The sequence below is a fragment of the Felis catus genome, chromosome X (assembly GCF_018350175.1).
Source record: "Felis catus isolate Fca126 chromosome X, F.catus_Fca126_mat1.0, whole genome shotgun sequence".
NCBI lineage: Eukaryota > Metazoa > Chordata > Mammalia > Carnivora > Felidae > Felis > Felis catus.
The window spans coordinates 10,790,844-10,807,295 of record NC_058386.1 but is presented as its reverse complement, the minus strand read 5'-3'; the positions used below and the strand labels follow the sequence as shown (position 1 = coordinate 10,807,295).

The 16,452-nt window shown below is 46.3% G+C and overlaps 1 long non-coding RNA gene across 1 annotated transcript; it reads left to right on the top strand.

The window, feature by feature from the left end:
- Window positions 1–257: 257 nt before the first annotated feature.
- LOC111558736 lies at window positions 258–9,834 on the top strand. Its single transcript, XR_002739863.2, has 6 exons — window positions 258–1,097; window positions 1,508–1,673; window positions 2,606–2,708; window positions 5,580–5,894; window positions 7,090–7,187; window positions 8,452–9,834. It is a non-coding gene; the product is annotated as an uncharacterized LOC111558736 (long non-coding RNA).
- Window positions 9,835–16,452: the final 6,618 nt, after the last annotated feature.

Sequence of the window (16,452 nt, the reverse complement as noted above, 5' to 3'; positions counted from 1 at the left end):
AAAAATAAATAAATAAATAAATAAATAAACTGGACTTAATTCGCATTGAATAAAATTAAAATTTCAGTTCCTTCCTCTCGCTGGCCATATTTGTTTTCATATTTTTAATGCTTATGTATTTTTGAGAGAGCATGCAAGTAAGAGGGGGAGGGGCAGAGAGAGAGAGAGAGAGAGGAGGACAGAGCATCTGAAGTGGCCTGTGCTGACAGCAGAGAGCCGGATGTAGGGCTCGAACTCATGAGCCGTGACATCATGACTTGAGTGGAAGACACTTAACGGACTGAGCCACCCCAGGCGCCCCTCGCTGGCCACATTTTAAGTGCTCGGAAGCTCTTGTGGCTGCTGGCTATTGTGCTATGCCGTGCAGATAGAGAACAGTCCAGTCACTCCAGAAAGTTCTGCACATGCTGTACAGTTCCCAGACTCTGCTCTCTTGCCTCGGTGCCACCGCTGGAGATAGTCACAGGCCCTTGTCGTTCTTCTTCTCTTGGACTGCCTCCTGCTGTGCTATTTGTAAATGAGAAGAAACACGGAGGACGAGTGGTGACAAGCAGTTGCAAGTACGGAGTCTGTGAAAACAGCCTAGTTTCTCTGTTACCTGTGGCTCTTCCCATATTTCCACTGGCCCTAAACGACTGTTGAGACCACTTATCCTCCGGGAACAAAGGCCTCCTTTCATAGTCAAGGCACTGGCCACCTTGTGAACCTTACAGAAGCTGCAGGTTTTTAAAGAGTGCTCGTGTTTCCTGCTCCTGCTTCCCCTCCCTGCTTGAAGGGTAAAGCACTTTCTTCTGAGCTCTCAATTCTCTTGAATTCTCGGAATCGGTTCAAAGGGCCCCCATTTCTTCACGTCGAGCTTTGACCGCAAGACAGATGATTCATCGAGATTGAACGCCTTTCAGCCAGTGCAACTCAGCTCCCCTTTGCGATCACCTGGGAGCTTGGAAAAGATCCGGGTGCTCAGGCCCACCGAAGACCAGTGACATCAGAGTCCCTAGGGCCGGGAGCGGGGCCTCAGCACTGTTCATAGTCGACCACGGATTCTGACGTGCGTCCCCGTCATAAGGCAGCACCGGCATATGGAGAGCCACCGCACGGTACGGATTCCCCAGACCGGCTGTCCCTGAGCATTGCCCTGGGATGCTTTGTCGAAATACAGATTTCCAGGCTCCCCGCCCACCAACTGAGTCACAGTCTAGAGGCTCGGGGTCAAGCTATTTGTATTTTTCTGAGGAGGCCTAAGAGATTTCAAGGGAACACAGCTTTGCAAACATTCGCCTCCGGGGCATTGGGCACCCTGTAGGGACAGGGGCACAATTGCGCAGTGAGGTAAATGTACCTCTCTTGTGCACTTGGGGCCCACTCACAGGCTTCCTGCTCACCCCCCCCCCCCCGCCCAGCACTGCAAACAAGGGACCTCCACACCTGCTCTCTTACTGATCAAACACCCCCTGGGTCCTCCCTGCCTCCATCATGTTTGGGTTTTCACCTCTGCTTTCTAAAACAGGAAACTGAAATAAAGCTGGCATCTGGAAAATCCTCAGAGAATCCCTATGCAATGGACCCTTTTCTGTTCCTGATGCGACCTTTCTGCCTCAAGATGAGTCTTTTTCCCTGGCATCCAACCCATGTTATAATGGAGACCAGCGTCCCAGCATCTTGCCTTATGCACAGTAAGTGCTCAAAAAAGGTTTCGATGTGAATGATAGATGTATGCAAGTATTTCTATATTCATAATTTGACATTCAAAGATTTTTTTAAATTTTCAATGTTTATTTTTGAGAGAGAGAGACAGAGACAGAGCACGAGCAGGGGAGGGGCAGAGAGAGGGGGAGACACAGAATCCGAGGCAGGCTGCAGGCTCTGAGCCATCAGCACAGAGCCTGATGTGGGGCTCGAACTCACAGACCGCGAGATCATGACCTGAGCCAAAGTCGGTCACTCAACCGACTGAGCCACCCAGGTGCCCCAACATTCAAAGATTTTTTTTTTAAAGGTCTGTGTTTCGACAGTCCAAAGAAACCCCTTTTGTGACAATCAAACTAGTTCAATGGCACATCTTTGCGTACAAATGTGGTAAAATAGAACGTAGGAAAATTATTTAAATTAACAGATGGACCCTTCAAGCTGTCTAATTAATGCATTGGGAATTAGTGTCACTCCAAGTTTTTTTAAGATTTTATCTTTAAGCAATCGTTACACCCAACACGGGGCTCGAACTCACGACCCCGAGATTAAGAGTTGCCTGCTCTACCGACTGAGCCAGCCAGGCACTCCTGTCACTCTGATTTTAAATCAATGTTCTGAAGTAGTTGGAAGGGCCCACTGAAACGGTCTTCCACATATTTGTATGAATTTGGCTCTTAAATACATATAAACTACCCAAAAGACCAAAGAAAATAGAAACAGGTGTCTTCTCTCTGAGGCGATTTTCTTGAAGAAAGCCCACATTTTCAGAGCTTGGGGGCCCCAGTGTTTGTTAAGGTGGTTTTCACCCAGGGGCCCTAGAGAAAGAGGCAATGATTATTTCCAGGTAAAAGGATTTTCCTTCCTTCTTTTTGCTTTGATTTCCTGTTTTTTATACAGTAAACACATCTATTTTTAGGCAATAATAAATTGAAGTGTGCCAGCTCAATAGTGAGCATTGGGAGTTCTGTTCAAGTGGAAATCAGAGAAGACCTGTCCATCACTGCTCAAAGATAGAGGAGGTAGGCCCAACTAGCGTTCACTTCGTGGTTGGAACCCTTCTCTTTGTTTTTTTCGTAACTTTTTTAATGTTTATTTATTTTTGAGAGAGAGAGAGAGAGCATGAGCAAGGGAGAGACAGAGAGAGAGGGAGTCACAGAATCCGAAGCAGGCTCCGGGCTCTGAGCTGTCAGCACAGAGACGGACGTGGGGCTCGAACTTGGGAATGGCGAGATCATAACCTGAGCCAAAGTCAGACCCTTAACCGACTGAGCCACCCCGGCGCCCCGGAACCCTTCTCTTTAGTGGGAGCTTTATGCCAGTTTAAACTTTTGAAGATAAATATTAATCCATGATAGAATCTTTTCTCCATCACACAAGATTTGCCAGTTGCATATTCCTTTATACATTCTTCACGGATAAAGAAAGACTTCAAAAATGGATCTTGTAAGTAGCTTAAGAAAATCATCCCAACATTAGAAAATCGGTATGCAGGGAAATCTATAATGGGAAAAATTTGGCAAACAAGCTAAATGTCCCCAGATAGAAGAATGGTCTAGCAAATTACAGTATAGCCATTTGAAAGAATATTTTGAAGCCAATTGAAATGTTGATTATGAGGGATAGCGACCGAGAGAATGCATATCACATAACATTTTTAAAGAACAATATATAATCAACACCAGAACGGTAGGCCACTTCCTACCCCGAGAATGACTACAATGGAAAAGACTGACAGGGAGGGAAATAGGCACAGCCACTTTAGAAAGCATTTGGGCAGGTCCTCAAAAGGTTAAACACGGACTTACCACGTGACCCAGCAATTCCACTCCCAGGCTTATACCCGAGGGAATTCAAACCAGTCCTTCAAATACTTGTATGTGAATGTTCTTAACAGCACTGTTCACAATAGCCAAAGGGCGGCGACCACCCAAACGTGCTTCCTTGATGACCCGCTGAACAAAAGGAGGCATACCCACGGTTGGGCCTGCAATGGGATGTGGTTCGGCCATAAAAAGGACTGAAGTACTTCTAGCAACCACAGTGTGGATAAGCCTTGAAATCATTAGGCAAAATGAAAGAAGCCAGTCACAAAAGACCACACGTTGAGTCAATCCGTGTATATGAAATGTCCAGGATGGGCACATCTGGAAGACATAGAAAATCTCTAGGGCTAGGAGGATTGGGCATGACTGCCAATGGGAAAGGGGGGTTCTTTGGGGATGATGGAAATGCTTTAAAATATATTGTGCTGGGGGCACCTGGGTGGCTCAGTTGGTTAAGCGTCTGACTCTTGACTTTGGCTCAGGTCATGATCCCATGGGTCGTGGGATCGAGCCCCACGTCGGGCTCTGCACTGACAGTGCTGAGCCTGCTTGGATTCTCTCTCTCCTCTCTGCCCCTCCCCTGCTCACTCATACTCGCTCGTTCTCTCTCTCTCTCTCTCTCTCCCTCAAAATAAGTAAATAAACTTAAAAAAAAACTTTAAAAAATTTATTGTGCTGACAGTTTCACAACTCGGTAACTATACTAACAACCACTGAGCAGCGCCTGGGTGGCTTAGTCGAATAAGTGTCCGACTTTGGCTCAGGTCATGTTCTCATGGTTCATGGGTTCACACCCTGCATTGGGCTCTGTGCTGACAGCACGGAGCCTACTTAGGATTCTCTCTCTCTCTTTCTCTCTCTCTCTCTGCCTCTCCCCCACTTGTACTCTCTCAAAATAAATAAACGTAAAAAAAAATTGTATACTTTGGGTGAATTGCATGGTGCATGAATTGTATCTCAGTAAGTTGCTGTAAAGAGTGCATCTAGTTATGTGCACGCTGTGACGAGAGAAAAGCAGACGCAGAAAGGAAAACATTCAAATTTAAAAATATTTTGCAATGTGATCATGTAATTATAATAACAAAAATAAAAATGAATCCAATTAATGGAGAGGAGCCAGGGCAGAGATTTGCAAGCTAGTTTTGTAAGCACTCCATGTTGTCTGCAGTAAAGTAAAGGCTTACAACATTTGGGGACAGGCACTGAGGGAAGAGAAGACAACTCTCCCTAAAAGTCAAAGGTAGTAGAATAGATTAGAAAGGCGACTGGCAGGGGCTCCTGGGTCGTTCAGTTGGTTAAGCATCTGACTTCAGCTTAGGTCATGATCTCACAGCTCGTGCCCCACGCCGGGCTCTATGCTGACAGCTCAGAGCCTGGAGCCTGCTTCAGCTTCTGTGTCTCCCTTTCTCTCTCTGCCCGTCCCCAATTTGTGCTCTCTCTCTCTCTCTCTCTCTCCCTCCCTCTCTCCCCCTCAAAAATAAAGAAGCTTGAAAAAAAAAGGCGACTGGCAAACACAGAGTAGGTCTACAAGAATCATTAGCTGAGTGGATATGTCTTGGGTTATATCCTGAGTCCCTTGTCTCTCCTCCCCATACCCTCCCTAACAAGTTTCATTCTCACCTATAACCTTGACTCCCTTCTGTAGCAATGATTTGCCAGTCTATTTACTGCACAGAGCTCTTTGCTGAGTTTGACTCCTGTAGCTATCTGCCTCTTATTAATAATAACTAGCGCCTGGGTGGCTCAGTCGATTGGGCATCTGACTTCGGCTCAGGTCATGATCTCGCGGTTCGTGAGTTCGAGCCCCACGTCGGGCTCTGTGCTGACAGCTTGGAGCCTGGAGCCTGCTTCGGATTCTGTGTCTCCCTCTCTCTCTCTCTCTGCCCCTCCCCCACTCCCCCACTCTGTCTCTCTCTCTCTCAAAAATGAATAAACATTAAAAAATTTTTAAACAATAATAACTATAAAGTTTATTACTAAACTGTGTTCCCTGGCATTAGCCCTCTTAGAATCAGCACTTACAAGAATACCTTTGACTTTTTTTCTCTTTTTTGGACACAATACAAGCTTATTTATTTGGACATTCTACCCAACACAAGTGTCAAGGTAGTAGTAACGTGTCCACTTGGAGCCCAAAGCAGGTGCCTGCTCGAAGACAACTCCACCCTGCAAACCCTTTTCCCCTCCGGCCACCAAATTATGAAATAATAATGCCGAGACCGTCAAGAGCAGGGTCAAGCAAATGATGTCAAGGACCCTGACAAGAAGGCATGAATGGCTCAACACAGAAAGAGACGTATTTCAGTGGCAATTGGCTACTGGACACTGTGTTCGTGCTCTCCTTGCATTATTAGCCCATTTAAAGCTCGTATCAGCTCCAGGGTGAGTGTTAATCATATTTACGTTTTCAGGTGGATTCAGGCAGGAACAGTAAGGGCTAAAGGTTTCACAGCTAGGAAGGGGAAGAACGAGAATTCGAATACAGGCAGTCAGACCCCAGAGCCTCACTCTGTGGATCAGGGTTCCTTCACCTCAGCACTAGTGACATTTGGGGCCAGATACACTGTTGACCTCGACCCATTAGATGTCAAAAGCAATGCCCGAGCAGTGACCATCAGAAAAACCAAGAGCAGAGAAAAAGACAGGAAGAAGGAATGAGAACAAATACCCTTCTTCTTTTGGACTGATTTGCTTTTGTTTAAAGCAAAAGAAACAGAAACAGTCCTTAAAGGCTAATAAGAGACGGGTAAAGATGGGTAAAGAAAGAGTCCCTAATGTACTTAAGCTTACCTAAGAGTAAACAGAGATATTCTGTAAAGCAGTGTTCCCCAAATTACGTAATCACATACTGAGCTGAAAAAGTACTGATAGCTGAGTCCCAGCCACAAGAGATTCTAATTTAATTGGTCCAAGATGTGGCCTGGGTTTAGGGTTTTTTAAAAGCTCTCCAAGTGCTGCTAGTATGAATCCAAAACTAAGAACCACTGCTATAAATTATTCAACTAGTACGTTATTTCTATGGGTCTTATGAATTATGTAAATTGATTGCATTTGTTTAACCTAATAGAAAACCAAACGGTTACCTAATAAATTGAGTACATATATTATTATCAACATTCATTGATCGTCAGATTTGTAGAGGTTCATTGCATTCTCCATCCAGAACGGAAAGCATTCCCTAGTTCCTAACTTTTTGGCCATCTTGTTTCCCATCATCGTTTCCAGTAGAAAATGAACAAAAAAGTTGGAAATGCTATGAGTTATTTCATAGTTGTTCACAACACTGTAAAACTGTAATGGAAGAAATTTTTTTCATTATTGGGTACAATGTGGTTTGGAGTGGTTTCAGGGCTCTAAACACTCTCTTTTGGATTATTCCAGTATTTTTGATTAGGTGATTTTTCTACACGTTAATCTTGTCCCTACCACCATGAACAATCCAGAATTCACGGGCTCAAATGCAACAAATGCATTTCTAATATGGGATTTATTCAGAGGACAGCAGGACACTGTAGATTTTTATAATCTCACCTTCAAACTATGGAAAAGATGACCATTTTCCCAACTTGCTGTCTAGGACAACGACCAGCAAATCTTACCCAATGGAGACACAACACTGCTATTCACACCGAGTATCCTCCCTTTCATTCCTTAGACAGTCTACACCTGCACATGGTAAGCAATAAAACAGTGTGGACCTTCTAATCACTTCTCTAGTACTGATGATCATTTGTAATGACATTGAACAAAACTTTGCCCAGCAATTTGCATTGATTCTTGGGAGAGGGTCACTTCTCACTCCCTGATCTAAGTGTAAGTGACTCCTTACACATTGATCCATGGAATTCATAAGATTCGTCAGAATTCAGCAAAAGAAACCAAAATTTACGTTCAATTACAAGTTATCTTTCAACCCCTACTCTGAAGACTAGGGAATGGGTTTGCTTATTTTGTTTTGTGGTTATTGCCAATTTTGTTGGGTATTTTGTGGAAGGAAGAGAAGGCTTGGAAGGGTCACGAGTTTTCCCAGGCCCCGGGAGTGCATAAATACTTCCAAGAGCAGGGTGGAATTCAATAAATTATGGCAGAAACTCTCTTCAAAAGATGAGTCTACACTGTAGATGTAGTCTACACTGACCCTGGATAGCAGAAATATCTGAATTCATATAACGCATATATTCCCAGAGAGCTATGTGTCATCTAATGACATTTTGATTTTAATTGCACACATGGTCCACTCCTACAGTTAACTCTTTGCAAACAAACAAAGCATAGGGAGCATCAATGCCTACTCTTTTTGAGTCTTCATGGCATCTGGCAACCTGCTTTATATGTTAAAAATATGCCCTGTAGGAGCACCTAGGTGGCTCAGTTGGTTAAGCATCCGACTCTTGGTTTCGGCTCAGGTCACGATCTCACAGTTCGTAAGTTCGAGCCCTGCATCAGGCTCTGCACTGATGGCACAGTCTGCTTGGGATTGTCTCTCTCCCTCTGTCTGCCCCTCCCCTTCCTGCTCATGCTCATGCTCTCTCTCTCTCAAAATACAAAAGTAAACATATATATATATATATATATATATATATATATATATATATGCCTTTTATGTCCAAAATGTGTGCTATTTATTGGGTGTCTAGGGGAAAGATCCTTCAATCACATAAATTATTATTCTCTAGGGGCGCCTGGGTGGCTCAGTCGGTTAAGCGTCCGACTTCGGCTCAGGTCATGATCTCGCGGTTCGTGAGTTCAAGCCCCATGTCAGGCTCTGTGCTGACAGCTCAGAGCCTGGAGCCTGTTTCAGATTCTGTGTCTCCCTCTCTCTCTGACCCTCCCCCGTTCATGCTCTGTCTGTCTCTGTCTCAAAAATAAATAAACGTTAAAAAAAAATTAAAAAAAATTATTCTCTATTTTGTGTAACTTCTGCTTTTTGTCATTCCAGTGCTCCTTTGTAAACTGAAGGTGAACCCGGTAAGCAATAAACAGTATGGACCTTCTAATCATTTCTCTAGTACTGATGAAGTCTGCGGGTGGAAGGACGGAGTGACCCAGAAGAAGTATGGTGCAAGCATGGGATTTTTGATGGCTATTGAACTGCTTGGCTCTGCTCTCAGTTTCCATTGATTTCTTGGCGTTGACAGGATCTACTACTGCGATGCTTTGTTTCAGAGAGCCACTTTTTTGTTTTTTGGCTTTTTTTTTTTTTTTTGAGAGCCAGTGTTTTATTTTCCCTGCTGCGGCATGTCCCTGGTGCATAGGTCATTTCCTGGAGACCTCATCGTAGCCAGGAAACAGCCAAGAGTGAAGAAATAAGCCAAAATACCTCCAAGCAACTAAAATAGATAATGGCCAAGTCTCCACTGTCCAAACACTTCATAAAGAGGAAAGCCCTTTGGAGTTCTCTGCACATAGTTCTAGTAAGCTCTATTGTGTGATTTTCTGGCAAAGCACTTTAAACAGCACGTGTGTTGGGAGGTTAGGAAAGAAGAGTTGCCAAAGGCTGGGACACTGGCAGCTATGAAAATGACATCTGATAGACTGCAAGAGAGAAAAAGACCAAAGAACAAAAAGAAAAGAAAAGAAAACCTATAAAAACAGGAATCAAGGAATCAAAACTCAGAGATGGGATCATGCCACAGAGAGGCAAACACCCCATACGTGACCACTGGATTCCCGCGTGGGAGAGAAATTGACATCCACCCGGAAGCCTGAGATAAAAAGACTGGAACAAGGTATGCTCAGCAAACTGTTGGAGAAGGCGGGAAGTATGTGATACATTTTAGAAAGATTTCTAGACAAAATAGTTTTGCTACTGTTTTTGTGTTTAAATGCGTAAAGTTCAGGGAGGGGAAAAAAGATCTTTTACTTTTTAAGCAGTTAAAAAAAAAACAACCCTGTAACAGAAAAAAGAAAATCGATCCGGAAGTCATTTAAATAGGCCAGGTCTTCCCTAACCTGCTGGATACATTAGGCATTCCCGTCTTTCAAACAAAGCATGAAAATCTCTTTAGAAGTGTCATGTTCTGCAAATATCACTATAACAGCGATAATATGATTCCCGAAGGAGAGAGACACACACAGAGAGACAGAGTTTTTTCCCAGCCACCTATGCTCTGGATGTTGACCTAGTTATTAACATAATTCATTCGGCTTTAACTTTACTTATCATTCATCAGACTTACTTCCCATGCACCTAGGTAATATTCCTAATTTTCATTTTGATGGCTGCCATGGCAGGTGGCATGCCATATTCCATGATTCTAAATGACTTCCAATTTTACTAATTATCCATAAGCAATAAAGGAAGGAAGGAAGGAAGGAAGGAAGAAAGGAAGGAAGGAAGGAAAGGGAGGGGAGGGAGGGAAGGAAGGAAGGAAGGAAGGAAGGAAGGAAGGAAGGAAGGAAAGGGAGGGGAGGGAGGGGAGGGAGGGAAGGAAGGAAGGAAAGGAAGGAAGGAAAGGGAGGGGAGGGAGGGAAGGAAGGAAGGAAAGGAAGGAAGGAAAGGAAGGAAGGAAGGAAGGAAGGAAAGGGAGGGGAGGGAGGGAAGGAAGGAAGGAAAGGAAGGAAAGGAAGGAAGGAAGGAAGGAAGGAAGGAAGGAAGGAAGGAAAGGGAGGGAGGGAAGGAAGGAAGGAAAGGAAGGAAGGAAAGGAAGGAAGGAAGGAAGGAAGGAAGGAAGGAAGGAAGGAAGGAAGGAAAGGGAGGGGAGGGAGGGAAGGAAGGAAGGAAAGGAAGGAAAGGAAGGAAGGAAGGAAGGAAGGAAGGAAGGAAGGAAGGAAAGGGAGGGGAGGGAGGGAAGGAAGGAAGGAAGGAAGGAAGGAAGGAAAGGGAGGGGAGGGAGGGAAGGAAGGAAGGAAAGGAAGGAAGGAAGGAAGGAAGGAAGGAAGGAAGGAAGGAAGGAAGGAAAGGGAGGGGAGGGAGGGAAGGAAGGAAGGAAGGAAAGGGAGGGGAGGGAGGGAAGGAAGGAAGGAAGGAAAGGAAGGAAGGAAGGGAGGGGAGGGAGGAAGGAAGGAAGGAAGGAAGGAAGGAAGGAAGGAAGGAAGGAAGGAAGAAAAGAAAGAAAAGAAAGAAAGCTCTTTCCTTTTGCCTTCTTGCAACCGAGACAGCAAGATGCAACACCAGGAAATTGGGCCAGGGTTCTCGTTCTTGCCGCTTCTGCTCAAACCCCACCCCCACCCCGCCCCGGGTCTGATCCCGAAACACGGCCTCAATACGCGCCGCCAGTGTGTCAGCGCCCGAAGGTACAGGCTTCAGCAAGCTAGATTAAGTGACCTTCCTTGAACGGGTCATCCAGAATACCTACCGCAATTGCAGATACCCAAGATAGCTACCTTAATGCTGGCTCTTCGGGCCTAAAATAAAAATACTTCAATGATGAGTGCCTTACCAAAACAAGAAAGAAACAAGAAGACCAAAATGGAGCCACTTGCCCCCACCCCACCCCACCCCCCAACGACAGCAAACCCAGTCTCAGTTAGTTTCATCCTCTGCGGCAATGCTACGCTTGGAGTCAGATTGACTTGTCCGGATTGGCACTAGTGGGGTCATCTGCATGATAAAAACACTCCTATTCCCTTCCCCCACCGAAACAAGAAGTAACAATCCTTGCTTTTCTTTTGCTAATCACTTTAGCCGCCGCCCCCCCCCCCCACCCTTCCTGTAAAAACCTCCCATTCCGTATACCTCCTGGGGTATCTCTCTAGGTACTTGTTAGCTGGGATACTGCTCCCTTCGGGAATCACTTAATAAAGCCAATTATATCTTTTTTTTTTTTTTAAATATAAACCCTACATCCAACTCGGGGCTTGAATTTCGAGATCCTGATGCTCTACTGACTGAGCCAGCCAGGCGCCCCCACGTCTTTAAATTCACTCGGTTGAATTTTGTTTTTTAACACAAAGTTGTAATAAACATCTATATCTATATAGGTAGACGTAGATAGCTATTGTGTTCTTTTACAGTAATGAATTACTATCAGAGGATAAATTCCCCAAAATGGAATTCGAAATCTATCTAAAGTAAGACCTGTATCTGAACCGTGACTTGCTTTACAGGTGGTCTTACCGCTTATCAAGACCTTCCTCCCCCAGATTAGCCTCAACCTAGCCCCCCACTTGGAGCCCGCTTCCTCCCACCTGTCTCCAAACTGCCCAAGAACGCAGGGCCCCTGGAGGGCTCAGTGGGTGGAGCCCCCGACTTCAGCTCAGGTCGTGATCTCAGGGTGAGTTTGACCCCGCATTGGTCTCGCTGCTGACATTGGGGCTTACTGCTGACAGCTTCAGATTCTCTGTTCCCCCTCTCCCTACCTCTCCCCTGCTCACCCTTTCCCTCTCACAAATAAACATATTTAAAAAAATTGTTTTAATTGCCCCAGAACCCAGAAATCTGTTCTTCACAGAGAAAGCAGGAGCCTTTTGCTGCCATCTGGTGGACATTTGGTGACGGCGGCTGTGGTGCCGGTGTCTCTTGTATTATGGCAAAGATGACCCCGTGCTCGCGAGGAGCGCGTGTCCGCGGCTCTTACACCTGAGCACACATCACCCATCTGTGAAAAGGGCCCAGCGGGCATTATTGTTCCTTATGAACAGATGAAGATAGGCTCTGGGGACTAGTCACTTGACCCAGGCCACACAAGCAGCAAGGGACAAAGCCAGGTCTTCCGTCCCCTAGAGCCGATGTGCCCATTCCAGCACACGAGCTCCTGGTGTACGGTATCCATGCCAAGCAAAATCTGAAAATATTGGGGGTGGGGCGCTATTAACCTGATTTTTCCCCCCATAACCTATAAGGCGAATACTGCACAGTATAGGCGGGTGTCCTTTACCTCCGTGTCATGACATCTCGTGAGAACTCAAAACATGCCATACGTGGAATTATGCTCTAAAAAAAACCCTTACACCTTGGTGGGCTGAAAGGATTTTAGCCAGCTGAAATTAACAGTATTACTTAGAGACTCAGCTAACCCCGAGCTTGTTGAAGATTCAACTTTTTTAAAACGGGGAAGAATCGAGTTGGGGATGCAGTCTACAGACAACACCTCGTTGAACCTTAGATGTACAGCTCCACTCAGGTACATGCGATGACATATGTCACTAGAGTGTCTGGCGGTGAGATTCCCGCACTTCCCCGGTCACTTTCTAAAGTATCTCCATCACCAACTCTACCCAGCTGTGCCCTCTGCTGGATGAAGGTGGGTACTGTTTTTGCGGAGCTCTGCACAGACAGAACATAGTGCTTTTTATAATCCTATTTAAGCAAAACTTTGTCGTTACTTGAATTCTGAGTACCATTTCATAATTAGTTGGCTCTGTCTCACACCAGTCCCCTAAACCTCTTTCTACATCACTATTCAAGAATCTCATCTACCGAAGATTCAAAACACTGTTAAAAAGATTAGCTCAGTACTGTATTATCAGCTGATACTGACTCTTGTGACTTCTCAAAAAAGTACTCATAGTTAAATACAAAAATGTAAATATGGGTTCATCTTTTTGGAGTTTCCCACATCTCAAGAAAATGCGTAATGAACCCTTCCGTTACAGTATTTAAGCTTGCAAATATCCAAATAACCGCGATTATTGTCCCACTTCGTTTCATTTCACTGAAGCAGTGTTTATTCCCATGTAGTATGCTACCTTTTGAAGGGCCGTTCTAGCTCCCGAGATGCCTGTGGGGTCCAGTATCGCCTGGTCCAGAACGTCAGTGTACTCCAGCTGAGAAACCCTGCTCTACCCAATCCTACTCCCTTTCCCTTTCCTGGGTGTTGGTGCCAACCAAGGTCATCTCTTCATAAGCACCCTCCTCCGTCAACTCCATCACAGAGCTGGCTCTCTTTCTGAGCGCATATATAAGAAAAAGAGTGTGTGTGTGTGTGTGTGTGTGTGTGTGTGTGTTTAAAATTATCAGCGTAAAACAAAAGTGGGAGGAGATACATTAATTATAAAGAGCGGTTCTTTTAAAGGAATGGCGTTGGGAGGGATTCTTGGTGTTTTCCTTCGTGCTTAAGCGCATGTGTCTTCCGAGATTTGTGGATTTCTTCTTGTGTTTTGCTCTGTGCACTAACCGTGTATTACTCTGCAGTTTGGGGAGGGAGAGTGTGGCAACTGTAAAAAAAGAGAGAGAGAAAGGACATGGGCCATAGTAACGGATACTGCAGGGGCCAAATAACAGTAGGTAGCAGATAGGGAGAAGTCAGCAGAAAGCCCAGGGGGCAAGGGTAGGAGGTGTTTAACGGACTGCTGGCAGAGAAACAGCAAGGGGTTGGGTGGAAGGAAGGCAAGGAAATCTACGTGGCCCACTTTTTACAGAAGCAGGACCAAAAAGAGAAGGAGAAAGAACAGTAAGGACAGAGAGGTGAAAAATCAACCAAAACGACTGTAAGGACTGGAGCGCCTGAGCAAGGCCGATGCTAATGGGGAAGGGGCTGGGGAAGGAAAACGTATGGATGGAAGAAGACGTCCATTATCGAGGGAGCGAGGTGCCCACCAGGACGCGGAATTGGATCCGGAGAACACGAGCATGGGCTGGGCCAAAGAGAAGCCGAGATCCCTCTGGCTCTAAAACAAGAGGCGAGGTGAGTGTGGAGTTCAGAGGGCGCTGCATTTCCAAGGAAGGACACCCGCCCTGGTCATTTGCATTTTTGTCGCAGGGGGAGGGGGGAGGGGGTACGGTCCAGGTTGGGGGGGGGGGGCAAAGCTGAACGAGATCGGAAAGTGTAGCAGCGGCCCTCAGGGGGGCCTGGAGCCGCCACGAGGCAATGCTCCTGGGGAAACTTGATGTGGAGAACAAAGGCAAAAGAAATGCAGAAAAAATGAAATTTCCTTCCAACTTGCAGCCCGTCGACAAGTCCTTGAGACAAGCAGAGTGACCTTCCTCTAGGAGCTCAGCTGTCTCCGTGTGAATACTTTGCTAGAGGCGAAAGGCAACCTTAGCTTGACATATGCCCGACCTCCAGGATCCTGTAAATCTCCTTGAACTTATAAAAATTCCTTTGGAAACTTCCTTTATCTCCACCCCCCAAGATAATATGTTAGCAATCATCCCCCAAGCACATGGCCCCCGATATACATCTGAAGGGTCACATGACTGAGGTTTTAGTAATAAATGGCCTTTTCCTAACAGCAGCTAGCCCCTCGAAGGTTCTGGAAACCTTGCTCCCAAGTTCCTTAGAGACTTAGACCCTCCAGAACCCCCTCCCAACTTAAAAGTATATAATCAGTCACTCTTCACAACCCCAGTGCAGCTCTTTCTGCCCACGGGTCCTGTCCCCGTGCTTTAATAAAACCACCTTTTTTGCACTGAAGACGTCTCAGGACTTCTTTCTTGACCATTCGCTCCTGGACCCCAACAGTTCACATCAAAATTGACCTTGCTTGGGGCGCCTGGGTGGCTCAGTCGGTTGAGCTTCTGACCCCGGCTCAGGTCATGATCTCCGGGTTTGTGAGTTCCATCCCCTCGGTGAGCTCTGTGCTGACAGCTTAAAGCCTGGAACCTGCTTCGGGTTCTGGGTCTCCCTCTCTCTCTGCCCCTCCCCGCTCGCAGTCTGTCTCTCAATCTCTTTCAAAAGGTAAATAAACATTTAGAAACATGTTCAGGTGGCCTTCCTTCATGCAGCTCCCGGGTAGGAACTCAGGACTGTTGGGGCAGGTGCCTCAGCACCGCTCAGGGGACCCAGGCAAGGGGACTGGCTCCTCACCAGCTTCTCCACAACACTCAGGCAGCAGAGGGGTACCAGGGCTGGGGAGATCCAAAAAGCCCCCAGAAGCTTAGCCACGGCTTCCCACACCTAGCGCAATCATCCACACCCGTTCATCCCCCGGGGGGGGGGGGGGGGGGACTTCGCCCCACCCCACCACCCCCTATAGCACAGTCCGGGACTATTCTGTGCTACTTCCGGCTTTAGGCAAAGGCCTCTGTAGATTCCCTCGCTGTGGGGGATTTAAAGAAACTCCACATCCACTTCCCCGGCCTCCTGGCAGCCTTCAATCTCCCCAACGGAGAGGGGAGGGATGGGGTTGCTGCGGGCACCCAGTGGGTGCGGGCCAGGGAGGCTGGTCAACGTCGTGGTATGGTACACAGGACACGGGACAGGACACAGGACAGAGCCCCCAGGGAAGGATGATCCGGCCCCAAATAGTAGTGCCGAGGGTGAGAAACCCCAATTTAAAGAGCTCCTCGTCTGCAAGGACCCTTAAAGTTTTGCTAAAATCCACTTAAGGATTATTTATAAGTTGAGGTTTACACCCAAAGACCATCTCAGGCAAGAAGGTGAAGAATGGTAGGATTTATAAAATTCCCCCAGATGGCGCTCTAACACAAGGGAAAAATCCAACCCACCGCCTGCATTTCAGAATCCAGTCTCTCTCCCTGGTCAGCCCTCTGGGGTAACACTGCCCATCCTTTTCAAATCGGAGCCTCACTTTTTAGGTACGCGGTGTTTCCCACCACCAATATTTTTCTGCAAGTGAATTAAAATGAATGATGACTGGGGCTTCTGGGTGGCCCTTTTGATTTCGGCATACAGTTCATGAGATTGAACCCCCCGTGAGGCTCTGCACTGACAGCATAGAGCCTGCTTGGGATTTTCTCTCTCCCTCTCTCTCTGCTCCTCCGCCCCCCTCTGTCTCTCTGCCTCTCTCTTCAAAATAAACTTTAAAAAAAATGAATAATGACTAGGGGCGCCTGGGTGTCTCAGCCAATTAAGCGTCTGACTTCAGCTCGGGTCACGATCTCACGGTTCGTGAGTCTGAGCCCTGCATCGGGCTTTCTGCTGTCAGTGCAAGGCCTGCTTTGGACCCTCTGTCTCCCTCTCTCTGCCCCTCCTCCACCTCGCACATACTCTCTCTCTCTCTCAAAAATAAATAAACGTTTTTTGTTTTTTGGGGTTTTTTTCATGAAGAATGACTAAAACTCAGTCTGGAAGATGAAAACAACAGGGTCGTGTCT